The sequence below is a fragment of the Solanum lycopersicum genome, chromosome 1, assembly GCF_036512215.1.
Source record: "Solanum lycopersicum chromosome 1, SLM_r2.1".
In the NCBI taxonomy this organism is placed as follows: Eukaryota; Viridiplantae; Streptophyta; class Magnoliopsida; order Solanales; family Solanaceae; genus Solanum; species Solanum lycopersicum.
Window position 1 is genome coordinate 71,756,635 of NC_090800.1, and position 10,165 is coordinate 71,766,799.

At 34.7% G+C, this 10,165-nt stretch overlaps 1 long non-coding RNA gene across 1 annotated transcript; it reads left to right on the plus strand.

Moving 5' to 3' along the window:
* Positions 1-716: 716 nt before the first annotated feature.
* On the plus strand, positions 717-7,826 carry LOC104647519 (uncharacterized). The gene is made up of 3 exons (XR_741603.4): positions 717-1,197; positions 1,516-2,000; positions 6,184-7,826. It is a non-coding gene; the product is annotated as an uncharacterized lncRNA (long non-coding RNA).
* Positions 7,827-10,165: the final 2,339 nt, after the last annotated feature.

Genomic DNA, 10,165 nt, shown 5'->3' on the forward strand with positions numbered 1-10,165 from the left:
TTAAATACTACTACTAATTAGATTAGTTATTTTTATTTATTAAATATTTTTATTAATTAAAAGACAAAAAAGTAATTCAACTTTGATAATCAAAATTCATTGAATCCCGAAATAAATATTAAACAAAAAAATAATATTTTAAATAATTTCAAGAAAATAAATTAAATTAGATATTTTAATTAAAAATTATTCTAAAGAAGTGGAAAAGTCATTAACATTTTGATTAAAATAATATAATTTTATATTTAATTTAAATAGTTAATATCTTTATAATATTTTAATTTATAATAAGGGTAAAATCGTAATTCAACTTTTAACTTTTTTGGTTCCCTCTTATAATAATATATGATATAGGTTTTTTTTTTTTTTTACAAATTTATCACTAGACAGTGTCTAATTAATATCCTCTCATTAAACATAAAAATTATCACTGTGGATAAGTACAAGCAAGGGGGGCTAGACCTTAACTTACTTATCCTAATGAAGTACCTAATATCTACTACCTAACAAGCATGAAAGAAAATAAGAGCTAGAGAGAACTAAGTATTGTCTAATTACCATAAATTTTGTAATACACTCCATGGTGATATTACAAATGAGGGTGCTTAAAAAATGTAAAAATGTACCAATCAAAAAGAAAGTTGAGTTATCAACCTCAAACTTTTTATTACAAACACATGAATTAAAAAGATTGATTGTCCATCAAAATTAATTTGAAGTATTTTTCTCTTGTCTTCTTCTTAATCAAATCTATCCAATAACACTTGATAGTTCATATTTTTTTTATGGATTTATTGGATCTTGTTGAACCTATTGATACTGTCAAATGGTTCTGTTTTGCCTGTCGTATCGATAGGTTCCTTAGAACAAACTCCACAGTCATTTTACCGTCTCAACTATGTTGCCTTCCATGTGTCTTCTTTATTGCTTTTATTGCTTCCACTTCTTTGTTGCCTAAACGATATATCTCTTTCTCTAGCCACTCCATCAAAGTATATGTCCATCATATCTTCCTCATCTTCATCAAGAGAATCCTCGTCTAAATTAAGAATATTGGCTTCCTCATCTTCATCAAGAGAATCCTCCCCCAAATCAAATGTATTTGAAACTAAGACCTTGACTCATTCTTCTTTGCAATCACCCATTTAGGCACAAATACGGAAGCTTGTGGACTTAATTTTCTATTCAAAGTAGGCGGTAAGACCTGCTTTTCTCGGATCAAATTGTTGTCATTCTCTCTGAAGTTTACTTAATTTTCAGTAGTCTTCGATAAAACATCGAAGCTATTTGAGCATAATAGGTCTCTTGAGGCATTACTAATATCTTGTCTTTTCTCTCTGTCATGAAAATTTTCATTGGCACCCTTTTCAGTACATGGAAAGTTATTTTAACTAGTTGGAGAAACACTCGATTACTAGTTGAATTTTTGTGTGCAATCACTGTCCAATTTTTAGTTGCATTCTTGATTTCAACTTGTAAAACATGCTCTTAAAATGATGTTGTAAATCACCTCAGGAGGAAGATGTGGACCACTTCAGTGCCTCTGGGGAATTTGCAAAAACGATTTGGTCATCTCTTTGTGGTTCACTGGGGATCATGTTAGATAATATCCCCATTAGAATGATAATCAAGTTTTGGTGGACTTGGAAAAATAAGAACCCAGTTCTGGACAGGTTATGAAATGCCTTCATGCTATCACCTTGTGGGAGGTGTGGACAACAAGATGTGGAGTCAAATACGACAAGGAGATCTACAACACAAGTAAAACTATTAACAATATTTCTACTAGCCTGGTCCTGATTCTCAAAGGACACTTTGAGATAATTAAGCTTGACCCTACCTGGGACTCAATCTGTCACTTGTTAACAAGCAACATCTACACAAAAAAATTATTTAAGTCAAGTAGTTGAATCACTCTAACAGTTTTGTGAAGATCAATTTCGATGGAAGCTTTAAGGAGGGCTACTGTGGAAGAGGTGGAATGACCAGAGATCATTGTGGTAATCTTATTTTTTCTTACTCGCTGAACCTTGGTCAGTGTATCAACAACTAGGCAGAGGCTAAAGCATTGTTGTTTGCAGTTGAATGGTGCGTGAGGAATGAATATGATTATATTTTAGCGGAAAGTGACTCAAAGTTTGATAAATCCAGCAGCATACATCTACTAATTTGCTCTGTTCCTCCATTAATGGAGGTCAAGCTTATACACTGAGAGATTTGATCAAGAGAGAAGAAGAAGAAGGAACTTTCATTGAAAACTACTCTCTAATAAGTGTTACATTGTGATACTTATATACAAGATCTAATTGATAAAATCTGGAAGCATCTACTAAGCAAACTAATTAACTGACTAACTGATTTCACACTGTTAACTAACTCTACTGTACTAACTAACTTCATTATACACTATAACAAACTTTACTGTACACTATATTCTCAACACCTCCCCCCCCTCAAGTTGGAGGTGAGGTAATTATAGACAACTTGTGTAGTAGAGTAGCATGTTTAACCCCAGTTAAAGCCTGGTAAAGATATCTGCCAACTGTAAATCAATGGGGATGGATTGGAGTGTGATCAAACCTTGTTGGATTTTAGTTCTAACAAAATGACAGTCGATTTCTATATGCTTTGTTCCTTCATGAAAAATTGGATTCTTGGCAATATGGACTGCTGCTTGGCTGTCACAGTGAACATGTATTGGTAAGGAGCATTTGAAAGTCAATTCATCAAGTAGCCTTTCAAGCCACACTAGTTCTCCCACAACTTGTCTTACAACTCTGTATTCAGCTTCAGTAAAAGACAAGGATATTGTGGCTTGTTTCTTAAACTTCCAACTGATAGGGCTATCACCCATAAGCACTAAAAATAACCACTTACAGACTTCCTTGAATCAGGGCATACAACCCAGTCTGAATCACAAAAAGCACTAATAGTGAGATCAGGTTTGTTTGAAATGAAAATTCCATTGTAGGGTCTTGTTTTAAGTATCTTAATTCGTGATAAGTTGCTCTCAAATGTGGCTCTAGGTGTTTGCATAAATTGACTCAAGTGTTGTACACTGTAGGCTAAGTCCATTCTGGTGTTGGTAAGGAAGTTTAGTTTGCCAACCAACTGTCTAGAGTGAGTAGGATTAGATAAGAGCTTGCCATCAGTAGATTTCAACTTCTCAGAGTAATCAAGTGGTGATGTGGTGGCCTTGTAGTCCAATACATCAAATTCTTTCAAGAGATCAGAAGTAAATTTTCTTTGTGAAATAAGGACATTATCATGCCTGTATAAGATTTTCAGTCCCAAAAAGTAGTGTAGTTTACCCAAATCTTTTATCTTGAACTAATCATTGAGGAAGACCTTTAAAGAGTTGATCTCATCAATATCAGTCTTTGTCATAATAATGTCATCCACATATATAGCAACAAAAACCAAAGAACAACCTTTCCTTTTATAGAATAGTGAATAGTGAGTATCTGAATGTTGATATCCTTTAGAACAAAGATTGTGTGCCAACTTATCATACCACTGACGGCTGGCTTGCTTCAATTCATATAAGGATCTTTTTTTAATTTTCACACCATGTTGTCACAAACCACAACAAGACATTGTGGAGGTGTCATGTACACTTCCGCATTTAAATCAACATGCAAGAATGCATTGTTGACATCTAATTGGTATAGGTCCCAACCTTTCTTTACAGCCAAAGAAATCAAGACTCTAACAGTGGTCATTTTAACCATAGGTGAAAACGTCTCAGTGTAATCAATTCCAGCCTGCTGTGTGTAACCTTTCACTACCAATCTAGCCTTAAACCTCTCCACACTCCATCAGCTTTATGTTTGATTTTGTACACCCACTTGCAACCAATAACTTTCTTTCCTTCTGGTCATGTGACCATTTCCCAAGTGTCATTTGCATACAAAGCTTTAAACTACTGTGTCATGGCCTGTTGCCAAGCAGGATGCAACATTGCCTCCTCAAATGAATTAGGTTCACATTCATGTGAAATGGTTTTCACCAATTGCTGACTATCATAACAGAAACTACTGAAACCAACACGATCGTCGTGGGATATAAAAGATGTAAGGGAGTGCAGGTTAGGCAAGGTGTAGTTGTAATCTTTGAGGTAATTACGAGTATGAGTTGTCCTAGTGGTTTTTCTAACTATTGGCAAAGCATTAGTCTTTGTAGAGATATTAGGATCAGGCAAGGTGTGTTGTGTTGTAGGTTCATGTGTGCCTTCAGGTGGTGTTGTAGTCAAGTTGGTATTGATAGGTACCAGGTCATTAGTGATATCTTGTGGTGTGAAATTATCCAGCAAATCATCATTAACAAAAGTGTTTGTTTTCCCATGCATGCAAGTTAAATCAGTGGGATGAATCAACATCTATAAGATAAAATTAAAACTAGAGCCAACAGGAGTAATGACAAATGGAAATACATTTTAATGAAAGATGACATCTCTAGATATATGACCCTTTTTATTACTAAATTCAGAACCTTGTTACCTTTTGTGTTGAAAGGATAGTCAATAGTCTTCAAGGTAGTGGGAAAACAAAGACAACCAAAACTCTTAAGATAAGAATATGTGGGTTGTTTGTGGTATAGTAGTTCATATGGAGATTTTTTATGAAGGAGTTGAGAGGGTAATCTAATTATGAGGTATGTGACAGTCAACACACAATCCTCCCAGTAACTCATGGGTAGCTTTGACTGGAACAAAAAAGCTCTTGATGTTTCAAGAAGGTACTTATGTTTCCTTTCCACTACCCCATTTTGTTGAGGTGTATAAGGACAAGTTTTCTGGTGTATGATGCCTATGGAATTTTAAAAAAAAACAAGTGGCTTCAGCTGAAGTGAACTCCATACCATTGTCAGTTCTTATAATTTTTAACTTGGTTTGGAACTGAGTTTGTCCGAGGGTTATGAAGGCTTTGATGGTTTTAAGAGCACTACTTTTACATCTTAATAATTGTGTCCAAGTGGATCTGTTGTTGTCATCTACCATAATGAGAAAATAACGGTAACCATCATGAGTAGGAATATGGTATGGTCCCCATAAGTCAATGTGTAGTAACTCAAACACTTTAGTGGTAGTAGTGGTACTCTCTGGAAATGGCATCCTAGTTTGCCTAGCCATAGGACATATGGTGCAAGTAAAAGGCTGTTTATTTGAAAAATTTATAGGTATAGTTGAGATGTTTTTCATTTTTACAAAAGGAACATGTCCTAATCTAGCATGCCACAATAGTTCACTACCATGAGTATGGTTGGAAGTATTAACAAATGAGGGACAAGAATCAGTAACACAAGAATGGGAGTTAACAGTAGTGGAAATTTCTTTATGAAAGAAGGACTTTTTACAAAAGATGTGGTGCACACATTAGTATTTTTCTTCCTATGAACATTGGTTACAGAAGGAACATGATGACAAGGAACATGTGAATTGTTTTGAGCAGAAGATGTAGAGAAGTTGTGACACTTGTGACAGAGAAAGTACAGACAGTTCTTGGCTCTACCAAGTTCTAGAGGGCTCTCCAAAGAAGGGCCCTTCAATAAGCAAGAAGATTTGTTAAAAGTGACTATGCCATTGAGTTGTAGTGATAAACAATTAACAAAGATCAGATTAAACTTGAAACTAGGAACAAACAATACTTTGTTCAGAGTCAGTGCTGGACTTAATAAAACATCACCAATTTCAATCACTTTGACCTTATAACCATTAGGTGATGAAATTAAGGGCCCGTTTGGATGGGCTTAATAAAAGCAGCTTTAAAAAAGTACTTTTAAAAGTGCTGAAACTTATTTTTAAAATAAGCAGTTATGTGTTTGGATAAAAGTGCTGAAGTTGTTATGTCAAACGTGAAAAGGGAAAAATGGAAGAAAGAAATGTTAGGGTTATATGGGTAATTTGGAGATTGTATAAAAATATTAAGAGCAAAAAGATAAAAATGTGGTCAACTTAAAACAGCTTATAAGCTAAAAAAAAAGCACCCCTACCCCAGCTTTTAACTTTTGGCTTAAAATAAGTTTTTTTTAACTTAAAATAAGTTATTTTGAGTATTGCCAAACAGCTAAATAAGTCAAAAACCAGCTTTTAAGTCAGTTTGACTAGCTTTTAAGCTGAGCCAAACAGGCTCTAAGAGTGGATATGGAAGTGATCTAATGTTTGTGAGGTTGATTTTATTGTAGGTCATGTGGTGTGATGCTCCTGTGTCTATGATCCAAGAGTCAACATTCAATTTTACACATTTACAAGAAAGATCACCAACATCAGTAATAGAGGAGTAACAAGCAAGTATACCTGCCAGATTCACAGCTCCATTCAACATTATGTATGAGTTGTCTGAGTCAGAAGCTCCCATTTTAACTTGCAGAGTCCTTAAATGGTTAAGCAATTGTTTATATTGTTCTTTGGATAGGTTCAATGGCATTTGCCTCTTTAATTCAGGTCCATCCTTAGCCTAATGCACATTCATATCAGATGCACACACATGTGATGTAGAACCTGTGCCTTTTCCCTTTTGAACCATTGAATTGGATGGATACCCATGAAGCTTGTAACATCTATCCTTTGTGTGCGTGATATCTTGCAGTAATCACAAAACAAAGATGACCTGCCAGTACTGGAGTTGCCCCTAATCATAACATTTGTGTTTGTATTTGCAGAACTAGTTCCATTATCTCTAGATGAATTGTAGTTAGTTCTGAACCCTTTACATTCTGCATTATTGTTGGTCTGGCCATAGGCATTCAGTGAGGTAGAATCTAAGTCTGTATGATTGTGAGGTCTCACTTCTCTTTGTTTTTCCTTTTGGGACAAGATGGCAAAAGCTTGAGCGATGCTAGGAAGTATATTGATCATGAGAATATTGCCTCTAACAGTTGTGTTCATTTAATCCCATTAAAAATGTATGAGTCTCCTGTCTTGTTCAGCTTTGTGCATTTTGGTCTTACCACCACAAACACACACACAAGTGCACTGAGAACTAACATCGATGGTGCTCATTTCCTCCCACAACTTCTTCATCTTTGTGTAATATCCAGTAATGTCCACAGTGCCTTGGACAAGATCATTGATCTCTTTTTGCAACTGATACATCTTACAACCATTTGTTTGATCGTATCTCTCTTCCAATTCTGCCAAAAGTTCCTTGGAATTGTTCAAATACTGTAAGCTATCAAGCAATTCTGGGGAAATGGAATTCAAAATCTAAGAGGTGACCATGTCATCACATCTCTCCCATTGCATGAAATCAGGATCAGTATTAGTAAGTCGCACGATTGTTCCATTAATGAACCCTGTTTTACTCTTGACTGAAAGGGATCTAAGAAAAACCCTTCTCCAAGATCTATACCCAATGCCATCGAAAACCGCAGGCAAAAGAGAGGAACCTGCACTCTCTGAAGGATGCAAGTAAAAAGGACTGGAAAAATCCATTCGAACTGTGGACGAACTAGAAGCAGAATCAGCTTGGAGATCAACCATGATGTTCGATTTGTTCGCAAAGTTATTCAATTACAAAATAAAAATTCAATTTGTGCAATAAACCAGAGAACTCAGCAGCAAAGATGATATTGCGAAATTCAAACAACAACAGAGAATTGCGCAAATTCAACAACAACAGAGATTCACAATTACATCGGAAAATAACTCAAGGAGTAAATAAAAATGGAGGAAAACACAACCAATTTTACAACTCTGATACTATGATAAAATCAGCAACATACATCTACTAATTTGCTCTGTTCCTTCATTAATGGAGGTCAAACTTATACGCAGAGAGATTGGATCGAGAGAGAAGAAGAAGAAGGAACTTTCATTGAAAACTACTCTCTAATAAGTGTCACATTGTGATACTTATATACAAGATCTAATTGACAAAATCTGGAAGCATCTACTAAACAAACTAATTGACTGACTAACTAACTTCACACTGTTAACTAACTCTACTGTGCTAACTAACTTCACTATACATTATAACAAATTTTACTGTACACTATATTCAAAACAAAGTTACTGGTGGATTATGTGAATGATATCAACTTCACACCATGGAGAATTCATGATAAAGTGAAAGAATTGAAAGGCACTACTGGTTTCATCTTAAGTCATTGCTACAGAGAGGCAAACAAAGTTGCGGACCTACTAGCATCTCTTGGCTATGACAACGGTAACAACAAGACCTACGAATCATTTGTAGATTTACCAACTAGAGTAAAAGGTCTAATGAGCATGGATAGGTGCGAAATGACTAACTTTAGAACCATGAAGAAGAAGAGTAACGAACTGGTTTGGGACCCTCCATGAGGCCGTTGTGAATACTGACAGTTTTAGTTGTTTTTTGATGTTCTGGCACATTTGGTTACAAAAACCAAATTTATATGCCAACTTTTGTATTCTCTTCATCTCAAATAGGATAGTTATTACGATCATTTCTCATAGGGAGTAATAAGTCACTGGATGTAATCTCCCTCAGACCAATTGTAACTTTTTGTTAGAAGATGAATAAAATGCAAGGTTACTTTCTGGAAGGAAAAAAAAAGAACTCCCCTACCTCTCGAGCTAGTGAACACAAACTATTACTTTGTATTATGTATCCTCATAATGTTTTTCTACAACTGTCACGTACACTTTTAAAATATATATGCATGACACATTGGAAATGTGAATGATGTGGATGTCCATACAAATAAATAGTACGCCACCATCTCTAACATTTATCCTCTTTCAAAATCTTTTATTTAATCTCTTAATTATCACACAAATCAATCCTAGTCGCCTGATTTTTTCTTTTACATGAATGTTATTTTCGAAGAATCACTCATAAAAAGTTTAACTGTCAAAGTTAATGGTAGATTTCAATCGATCTGATTTTCTTGTAACAATCTCCTCTAGTCAATACGGCTAAGTCTTGGCTGGCATACATTGGGCAGGAAAACATACTCTTGGAATAATGGTTTGAAAATTTTAGGTTAGACTAATCTCAAACAATTGTGAGCAAGGTGCGATCTTGAAAAGTTCGAGCATAGATTGGTCAAAATTTCTTAGCTTGAATTGGAATTCGTTAAACTTCTTGCATCTGAGGCATGTTAGTCATGCATGAGCATGAAGCTACGTAGAGAAGAAATGGAAGAAGAGAAACAGAGAAGAACAGTAAAGAACAGAGAAGAAGAAACAGTTTAGAGGAGGAAAACTTGTATATCTTTGTGTATTTCCAAAAGTATATCTAATCTGTACATTCAACCATTTATATACAAGAATAAAAAGACTGAATTTATTCTAACTACTTCTAACAAACTTCTAACTACTTTAACAACTTCTTTGATGTATAGTCCTCTTAATTACAATTATTTACATAATGAACCTTGCACTATAGCTTTAAGTAATGCCTTCTTTAATAGAATTTCTATTATCTATGGCATTAAGAAATTCATAGGAATTTTCGGAAATAAATTCGGGTAAGTGGAACTCCCGATATAGAACTTTTGTGAAGGGGTTAGTTTAGAACATTAAAATTCGAAGGTGAGTTGTGAAGTGGGGACTTTTGAAGAGAATTTTAAAATTATTCTATCCCATACAATCTACTTTAACGATGCCATGCCGCTTTAGAGGAAATTGATTCCCACTATAACGGGTGGTTCCGTTATGGTTGAGCCGCAATAACGGATTGAACCACTATAACAGGTTGAACCGAGATATGACGTGAATTTATGCGAAAAGAATCATCGTCATTATTTTGCAAACTCATTTTCAGGAAGAACATCGACCTATAGCATTTTTTGCTGGGTTTTCATCAAATTCTTCTATGAACGTAAGTTCACTACTCCCCTAATATAGTAATCCAATTCTTGGACCTTAGAGTCAATGATGGTTGACTTAGTAATAATTTTGACTAGAATTAATAGTAGAAAACTCGTGATTTGGGTAGGATGATCATGAGAATGGCTTGGGGTTTAGGATTTTGTAAAATTTCAACTGGCCATTATTTAGTAATTATATTATTATATATGTTATTGTTATAGATCAAGAAAAAGTCAAATTTCACAATTACAAAGAGAAAGTATAACAATACCTCAAAATTTGGAAAGTCATTGAAAAAAGAGAAGTGAAGAAAATTTCACTAAAGTGGTGAACTACGAGTTCAATCTATGAATTGTAGGATGTCCAACG